This window comes from Mesoplodon mirus (assembly GCF_964341445.2).
Source record: "Mesoplodon mirus genome assembly, chromosome: 15".
Lineage (NCBI taxonomy): Eukaryota > Metazoa > Chordata > Mammalia > Artiodactyla > Ziphiidae > Mesoplodon > Mesoplodon mirus.
In genome coordinates this window covers 50,753,488-50,763,685 of record NC_138991.1, presented here as the reverse complement: position 1 = coordinate 50,763,685, position 10,198 = coordinate 50,753,488, and positions in this window count along the sequence as shown.

Sequence of the window (10,198 nt, the reverse complement as noted above, 5' to 3'; positions counted from 1 at the left end):
GCCGGGCACTGCTCAAAGCACTTGACACATACTACCTTTAAAAACCTCCATGGTTTAGGCTTCCCTGGTGGTGCAGTCATTGAGAGTCCGCCTGCCAATGCAGGGGACACAGGTTCGTGGCCCGGTCCGGGAAGATCCCACATGCCGCGGAGCGGCTGGGCCCGTGAGCCATGGCCGCTGGGCCTGCGCGTCTGGAGCCTGTGCTCCGCAACGGGAGAGGCCGCAACAGTGAGAGGCCCGCGTACCACAAAAAAAACAAAACAAAACAAAAAAAAACACCCCCAAAAACAAAAACCTCCATGGTTTAATTCACATACCATAGAATTCACAGATATAAAGTGTACAATTCAATGGCTTTTGGTATATTCACAGTTGTGCAACTATCACCATGGTCAGTTTTAGAACATTTTCATTACCCACCCACTGCTCCCAGCCCCAGGCAATCACTAATCTACCCTCTGTCTCTATAGATGTGCCTATTCTGGACATTTCACGTAAGTGGGTCATACGTTATGTGGCCTTTGCAATCGGCTCCTTCCACTTGGCTTATTGTTTTTGGGTTCATCCATGACACCCCTGGTGCCATCTTTTTACAAGTGGGGAAATTAAGGCACAGAGAGGTTAGGTAACACCTGGTAAGTGGCACAGCAAGATTTCAGACCCAGGTGGTGTAGACCATCTTGTTATACTGCCTGTCATCCCAGAGTCCCCACCCAGGTCATCATCCAACATCAGGGGAGGCTACAGTAATGTCCCCCCTGGTCTCAGCCTTCCAGCCCATCTGGAACCCACTGCCCCACTTGCATCCATTCAAGTCTTGTCCCATCATGACTTCCTGGGCTCAGGGGATATCAGGCCTTTTGATTTGCCCAACATCTGTTCTCCCTTCTGGTAAGAGGACTCTGGCTTTCTTTGGGGGAACCACCTTACCCCACTCTTGACCCATGTGGCTTGGGTGGAGTTGTCCCCACTCCACCCACTTCAGGAGCAACCATGTAACCAGGCCTGGCCAGTGAGATTAGTCTCAATCCTCCAGGCCAGGTTGAGGGCCAGGAATGTGATCCGATTGGAGGAAAATGAAGCTAGAGGTGGGGGAGGGCTGTATTTTGGATTCTGGGAAAACAAAATTTTCTCTTTCTCCTGCAGAAGCTAGAGGAAAAGACCCTCATCCTTCTTTTGGATGGAGGAATGTTAGGAGGTGATGTATGGAAATACTGCATAACAATAATTATGTGGCCATACTTGAAGAGGGCCTTGGGGGCCACCATGAGCCTAATGTCAACCCTGTGGAAAGCAAAGAGAGGAGAGAGAGAAGCCAAGTGTTTGGTGTGAGCTCCTGGATCAAACCATACCTGAAGAACACCCTATGGATTTTTCATTTAGGAGAACTAACAACTTCCTATTAAAGCAAAGGTGAGATGTTGTGTTGTGTCTCTTCTAAATAATATAAAAAGAGGAGTGTGAATTTCATGTCCTAAAATTCCTTTATTCCACAGTACTTAGAATAATATGCTACCTTAAAGCACCCAGATAACTGAGATAATTATTCTTTTTAATGCCAATGTTGTCTTATTTAAGCACACATACAGGAAGTAAGTGCAACAGGTGGCATCTCCATGCAATTTTTTTTAAATTGTTTCAATAAAGCCAGTTGGAAGTTAGGCATGGAAAATACCACATAAAGGCTGCTCGCCCAGCAGTACAGGGAGCACGGCTGTTCACCACTGTTCCCACCTGATGAAGACAACTTGGTCTGGAATATGTTTCCAGCTGTCATGGCACTGAATGGGCTGGAGAAAACTGGAACTACAAGTCACATCTTAGCAGAAGGCAGTGCAGGAGAAGTGGTACAGTGTGGAAAGCTTAAATCAGCCCAGAAAAATAGGATGTAAAGCAGGGGAAAAGCATCCATTTGGAGGCAAGTTTAAAATAAAGTCCTTGTGGAATTATACCGTTGATTCTTAATCATGGCTGCCCATCAGAGCCCCTGTATGCGTTTTTAAATTATATTCCTACCTTAGGCCCCCAGCCCAGAAGCTTCTGCTTCACTAGGACTGGGTGGAGTGGGAGCATCTGTAGATTTTTTTAAATCTCAAGAGTTTATTCTGATGTGCATGCCCAGTTAGGAACTCCAGGAGGAAGCAGTAGGAAATTCTGTATAACCTTGGAAGTGCTGAGGTTAACAAAAAAAAAAAAAAAAAAAGGAAGAAAGCATCATGAAAAGAAATTCTCAAAAAACAAAACACAGGGCTTCCCTGGTGGTGCAGTGGTTAAGAATCTGCCTGCCAATGCAGGGCACAAGAGTTCGATCCCTGGTCGGGGACGATCCCACATGCCGCAGAGCAACTAAGCCCGTGCGCCACAACTACTGAGCCCGCGCACCACAACTACTGAATCCCACTTGCCTAGAGCCCGTGCTCCACAACGAGAAGCTACCGCAATGAGAAGCCCGCGCAACGCAACGAAGAGTAGCCCCCGCTCGCCGCAACTAGAGAAAGCCCGCGTGCAGCAATGAAGACCCAACACAGCCAAAAATAAATAAATAAAGTAAATTTTAAAAAGAAACAAACAAAAACCACAGCAGCAGTGAATAAAAAGCATTTCAAAGGACAAAAGTAGAGACATGGTCACGTGTTAAGTGTTTGCCAGGCTTTGGGGTGCAGATGGACAAGAGGACTAAAGGGCACTCACAAGGTTGACCCTCCCTCCCCACTTCATGCTTACGTCCAGAAGTTTCTAGGTGTGCTCATACTGAGATCAGGAGGATCGTTTGTTACTATTCGTAATTATTTTTGCTCCATTCTATGAGTCCACGTGATTTTTTAGCGTAGATTAGTTTCTCAAACGTTGGCTGAGGGCCTGCTAAGCTCCAGGTGTGGGGACAGCCCTTGACTTTGAGAAGCTCGCTGCCAGCTTGGAGAGATGGTAGGAAAGCAGGTAATGACGGAATGCAATACAAATGCAAGAAGCTGAGGGATGGGGGATGGGAGGTGCGGTGTGGGATGACTTCCCCTATGAGCTAGGGGTTTAGAAGGCCAAATAGCCTTCATCAGGCAAAGCGCTGAGCACGTGGGTGGGAGGAAGGCGTGTGTCCAGGGAGCAGCATGACCTAATGAATAAACATTAGTGAGGCTCCTTGGACACTGCTTGACGCTTGAAGCCGGTTTCATCGTGTGGTACCCCTAGAGGGAGACTAATCGACCTCCCCTGTGTTTTCCTCTCCCTTTTCTGAAAAAGAAATTGCATCCTCCCAGTTAAGGACGCTAAAGTCAGTGGGCCCGCGCAGACAGGCGCAGCCAGGTGAGCCCGCCGCATCTCGCAGTGTGTGAACGAGACGTTCCACTCTCGTCCTACGGCGGAGATCAGGAGGCCGGATTATCAGCACTCCTAGCTATGACCTGGCCTCGCCCGCCGGGCGTGTCCCCGTGACGTGTGGCAGGGCCTGGCGGGTCGGCGGCCGGCCGCGGACTCGGAACGCCGGCGCGAGGGCGCCCTCTGGTGATGGCGGCGGGCGGGCGCCGGGAAGCCCGAGACCTTCCTCGCCCTTGGCGCGCCAGGGAGCAGATCTACCTACACGATCCGGATCAAAGGCCCGTGGGGTTCAGTCACAGCCCTGCCGGGCTGCCATTTCGGGAGCGGGAGTGGGAGGAAGCACGTCCCCGAAGCCAAAAGGAGCCTTTGAAACCTTTGAAAACATATTCAGTAGAAAAGTGCTTTGTGCTCCTGCAGAGCCAGAGAGAGCGATTTTGAGGAAAGGTTTCTTTTGTTCCTCGCGGTTGGGAAAGGTCACGTTTCCTTCTCCTCAAATCACTCGGATCAAGAGACCTTAAGGAGGCCCAGGGGTGACGGTCCAGAGCTTTTATTATATGGTCAAAGAAGTCTGGGATCTCCAGAAAGGTTAAAGACCCCAAGGTCTTTCCAGAGGCTTTCCCTCCTCTGGAAATTCCATAGAGACTGTGTTCAGAGGTGGTCCCTGAAGCATTAGAGGTCCCCCAGTTCTGTGTTAATAACCCCAAATGCCCACCGCTGGGGGTCGAGAGTACGTAAGAGGCGGAGGGGCTTCGTGGTTAAGTTCCAGCCTCTCCAGCACCTAGCGTCTCCTCCTCTGCAGAGCGGGGGTCGGGAGAGCAGCGCTGGGTGGGGCGGTGTGGGAGCCGCTGGGTGCAGCTGTAGGGCAGTGCAGGTGGGCCTGTGGGTAGCGCTGGCCCTGCGGCAAGGCAGCAGCCAGCCGGCGGGGCGAGGTGGATCCGCAGGGACTGACTTGGAAAGGTGGCCAATATTGGTCACGAAGTGGAAAACGCACGTGTCAAAGCAAGATGCCCAGTATTACTCCGTTTGGGGAACAATACAAACCCAAAACTGTAATACGTATGGATAGACTTTTTGAGTCTGGAAATGAACACAGTGACTATTAGTAGTGGTTACTTTTAGGGAATAAGTTTGAAAGGGGTGCCTTTTTTTTTTTCTTTTTCTTTTTAATGTACAGGAAGTTTATATTGTTGGTTTTTGGGTTTGTTTTAGTTTATATTGTTTTTGAGGCAAGTGTTACTTTTGGAAGTGAGGGGAAAAAGGGAATGTGGCAGATTGCTAATAGTTAATTACAAGGTAAGGCAAGTGGTCACAGTTTCCTGGTAATCGACAAACAGGGAGATATGCTTGTCACTGTAAATACCCTTTAACTCTTGGAATATTTCACCATGTGCATATATCCACTATTTATTACAAAAAGTTTTAATTTTTTTAAAAACAGGGCAGGGCTTCCCTGGTGGCGCAGTGGTTGAGAGTCCGCCTGCCGATGCAGGGGACACGGGTTCGTGCCCTGGTCTGGGAAGCTCCCACATGCCGTGGAGCGGCTGGGCCCGTGAGCCATGGCCGCTGAGCCTGCACATCCGAAGCCTGTGCTCCGCAACGGGAGAGGCCACAACAGTGAGAGGCCCAAGTACCGCAAAAAAAAAAAAAAAAGGGCAAGTTAACCTTGTATTTAGCCCAACAAAAATTCACTGAGTGTCAGGCACTGTACTAAGCCCTAAAGATAAGGAAATGCCTAAGTGGTCTCTGGAGTTCATGGTCTAGTTCAGTGCTTCTCAAACTGTAACGTGCTTCCAAATCACCTGGAAGTGTTGTGTATTCGTTATTTCTGTATAACAAATCACCTCAAAACCCAGCAGTTGAAAACAACGAACATTTATCATCTAACATAGTTGCTGAGAGTCAGGAGCTCAGGAGTGACTCAGCTGGGCGGGTCTGGCTCTGGGTCTTCATGAGGTTGCAGGCTGGATGCTGGCTGCAGTTATGTCATCTGCAGCCTTGACCAAGGCTGAGGATTCACTTCCGCGATGTTGCGCAACATGATTGTTGGCAGGGGGCCTCAGTTCTCGGCCACGTGACCCTCTCCACAGATTAACTGCTTGAGTGTTCTCACCACATGGCAACTCTGGCTTCCCCAAGAGGGAGAGATCCTAGAGAGAAAGGTCTTTTATGACTTAGCTGCCTTGGAGGTCGCACTCCACCACCTCTGCCTCATGGTTTGTTATGAACAAGTCACTAAGGACAGCCCACACTCAAGATAAGGGGAATTAGGCTCCACCAAACAGAGGAATCTCAAGGAATCTGTGGACATACTTTAAAACCACCACATCTTGTTAAAATGCAGATTCTGATTAGGTAGGTCTGGGGAGGAGCCCCAAATTCTGCATTTCTAACATGCTCCCAGGTGATACCACTGCTATTGGTCTGTGGGCCACTTCTTTTTTTTAATTTAATTTAATTTTGGCTGCGTTGGGCCTTTGTTGCTGCGTGGGCTTTCTCTAGTTGTGGCGAGCCGGGGCTCCTGTTCGTTGCAGTGCATGAGCTTCTCATTGCAGTGGCTTCTCTTGTTGCGGAGCACGGGCTGTAGGCGCGTGGGCTTCAGTAGCTGTGGCATGCGGGCTCAGTAGTTGTGGCTCCTGGGCTCTAGAGCGCAGGCTCAGTAGCTATGGCGCATGGGCTTCATTGCTCTGCGGCATGTGGGGTCTTCCCGGACCAAGGCTCGAACCCGTGTACCCTGCATTGGCAGGTGGATTCTTAACCACTGCGCCACCAGGGAAGCCCTGTGGACCACTGCTGAGTAGAGAGGGAATCAAAAACATGCAAAGAACTATAGCTCAGATCACATCTTTGGAATTGCACTGCTTGCATGAATAATATCCTTTGTCATCCTGGCATGATCTTTGGATGGTGTCCAATTTTAAAATCACATTTCCTCTGAAAGGTCAGAGCAGTAAAGTAAGAGAAAGACAAGACTACCTTGTTAATACACAAGGATAAGCTGTAATAGAATTAAAAACAATCAAAGGGGGATTCAGAAAATCTCTCTGCCCTTGTTCTAGAAGATTTCAGAAGCATAAAACATCAGCCATCAATTCTGAAGGGGATGCCAAGCAAACAGCAGCAAATCTGGGCTTTTAATAAGGGTTGAACAAAGTCCCTTCATAGGACTAAGACTCCTGACTGCAAGACTTACAAAATGAGCTTTGATACAGGAAGGCAAGAAACAGCACCAGCACCTCAGAAGATCAAGGCTTCCACATGCTCTGCTGGCTTGAAGGCTGTATGTTAAAGAAATTGTTTCCCCATTCAACAGCCTGGACTGAATTTCCTTTCAAATATAGCATGAAACTACAAATCCTGTATTTTTTTTATTGCTATGATTCATACCATTCACACCATAAAATTCACCATTTAAAAGTCTACGTTTCAGTGGTTTTTAGTATATTCACAGGTCCGTCACCACCAACTAATTCTAGAACATTCATCACCCCAAAAAGAAACCCGAAATCCATTAGCAGTTCCTCCCCATTCCCCTCATCTCTTGAAGTCCTAGGCCATCACTAGTTTATTTTCTGTCTCTGGATTTGCCTGTTCTGGACATTTCATATAAATGGACTCATATAATATATGGCCTTTTGTGTCCAGCTCCCTTCACTTAGCATGTTTTAAAAATATTACTGTAAAATATACATAACATTTACCGTCTTACCATTTTCATGTGTAGAGTTCAGTGGCATTAAGCACATTCACATTGTTGCGTAACTATGGCCACCATCCATCTCCAGAACTATTTTCATCTTCCATACTGAAACTCTGTAACCAAACATCATGTTTTTAAGGTTCCTCAATGTTACAGCATGTATCAGTACTTCCTTCCTTCTTATGGATGAATAATATTCCATTGTATGGATATACCACATTTAGTTTATTGATTCATCAGCTAATGGACATTTGGGTTGTTTCTACTTTCTGCCTATTATGAACAATGTTACCGTGAATATTCATGTACCATTACCTACTTCAACACGTTTTCATTTCTTTTGAGTTTATACCTACAAGAGGAGTTAACTGTACCATGGTAATTCTATGTATAACTGTCTGAGGAAATGCCGGACTATCTTCCCAAGGGGCTGCACCATTTTACATTCCCATCAGCAGTGTATGAGAGCTCCAATTTCTCCACATCCTCACCAATACTTGTTACTTTCCATCTTTTTGACTGTAGCCATCCTAGTGGGTGTAAAGTGGTATCTCATTGTGGTTTTATGTAATGATGTTGAGCATTTTTTTCAAATGCTTATTGGCCATTTGTGTATCTTCTTTGGAGACATGTCCATTTGCCTATTTTTAATTAGACTATCTATCTTATTGTTGAGTTGTAAGAGTTCTTTATATATTCTAGATACAAATCCCTTATCAGATATATGATTTGCAAATATCCTCTCCTGTTCTGTTGGTGGTCTTCTCACTTTGATGATAGTGTTCTTCCAAAAACAAAAGTTTTTATTTTGATGAAGTCCAGTTTATTTTTTTCTTTCATTGCCTGTGCTTTTGGTGTCATATCTAGAGAACTGTTGCCTAATCCAAGGTCACAAAGATTTACCCTTATGTTTTCGTCTAAGAGCTTTAGAGATTTAGTGGTCCATTTTGAGTTAATTTTTCTATATGCTGTGAAGTACAGCTCTAAATTCATTCTTTTGCATGTGGATTCACATGCAAAAATCCAGCCTCTAATTTTTAAATCAGCAGCAAGAAACGTAGAGAATGGCCTTTCTTTGGTTTCCTGGTAGCACTTCCCCCTAACCCCCAGCCCCACCACCCAGCTGAAAGATTTTGTTTTACAGCAAAACAATTTGTACAGACCAAGGGGCCAGGGGCCCAGCTCAGCATCTTCTCAAATCTCCACTGAATTTTGCTGACATGCACACAGGAGTAGTTCTGAGTTACTAGTTATCTAAAAATGACTTCTAGTAAGGGAGAGCAATTTCTTCATTCAATCCCATCAACTAGTTATCGAGTGCCTGTTATGTATCAGTGACTAAAACAGAGATTTCTGCCCTACAGAGCTTACATTCTTGCGGGGAGAAACAGACAAGAAACATAGCAAGTACATTATATAATATGTTAGAAGGCAGTAAGTGCTGTGGGGGAAAAGTGCAGAGCAAGAGGCATGACGCATGTGGCAGGGTAGGGTCTGCAATTTTGAAAAAGGGGTCCTTTCAAAAGTGACATTTGAACAAAATCTTAGGAGTTGGTGAGGGATTTGACCATGCAGATAATCTGGGGGAAAGGATTCCAGGCAGAGGGAACAGCCATTGCAAAGGCCACAAGGCAGAGGCATGCCTTGGCATTTCAAGGAATAGGAAGGGGGCCGGCGTGACTAGAGCAGATTGAGGAAGGGGAAGTGGTCACAGAAGGCCAGATCACGTAGGTCTTGTAAACCATTTTTGGGACTGTGACTTTTATTCTGTGGTAGCTGGGGAAAGCCACTGGGAGGTTCTGAGTTGAGCAGTATTGTGATCTGACTTACGGTTCAAAGGGTCATTCCGGCTGCTGGGCTGAGAATGGATTGTGGGAGGACAAGGGGAAGAACAGTTAGAATGCTTCTAAAATAATCTAGGTAAGCGATGCGGGGGCGGGGGGGGAACTGAGTGGCAGCAGCTGAGACAGTGAAGAGGATTTGGTAGAACCTGAAGAATGTCCTGGTTGATGGGACTGTAATAGAGGCAGGTGTCAAAGGTGACTGTAGAGCTTTTGGCCTGAGGACCAGAAGGATGGAGTTGCCATTCCCTGTGATGGGGAGGCCACTGGGGAAGCAGGACTGGGGGAGGGGAGGCAGGGCGCTCAGCTTGGGGTGTGTGGAGCTTGGGATTCTCTTGACTTCCAAGTGGAAGGGTCTTGTAGGCAGATGGATATTTGAAAATGAGAAACCTGGACTGGAGATACAACTGTGAAGGAGTCAGCCACAGGCAGGATGAGATACCAAGAAACAGATGAGGGACAGAACAGGGCCGCAGACCACACTCTGGGAACCTCTGGCAGTGAGATCCAGAGGAGAAGAGGAACAGCCATGGAGGCCATTTTCCTACCAGTTTTGTAGCTACTTAAGTATGTTTTGTCCCTCCCTCCCTTTAAATGGGTACCTACTATGTACCAGGAACCGGAAAAGGTGTCTAGCCCTCAATAAACTCACAGTCTTTACAGGAAAGACATAAAACGCACATTTATAAAATAATGGAGATATAGGCAATAACTGAGTAGGAACTTGGCTTTTCAGTTGTTAACCAACTACACTAACTATACTACAGACATCTGTTTGTAACCTAGCACAAGAGTTGGGAATTCAGTTGTCTTCAACCCTTCTCTCCCATGTTTAATTATTATCAGAAGACTGATTCACTTGATCCCATAAGATTAAATTCATGTTCGGTTTAGGAAAAAAGAGAGGTTGTAGAGGACTAGTCCACACTATCCTGGTGTCACAGTCCTTCAAAACAGGACCCATTGAGGCGAGTCGGCCCATCACGAGGTACTGATTAAACACAGGGCGCTGGGTGGGAGGCAAAGACCCGGTGACGTGATTCTTCTCCACGAGAAGCTGACAATCTAGTCCAGGGGTCCCCAGCCCTGACCCACTCCAGAATCGCCTGGGAGCTTTCGAAACCATTCTGATCCTGGGCCCCACCCTAATTCAATCAGAATTTTTTCTTCACAACCTGAAAAATTCTAAAATGCTCTTCAGGACATGCTAATGTACAGCCAGAGAAAAGAATACCACTGATCTAGGTTTTTTCATAAATTGTTTAACAATTTGCAAATCATAAAAGATTTCAACAAAGTATGAAAATTATAGTCCGTTTTGGCCCATTCTTTTGGGAACAGACCTAAA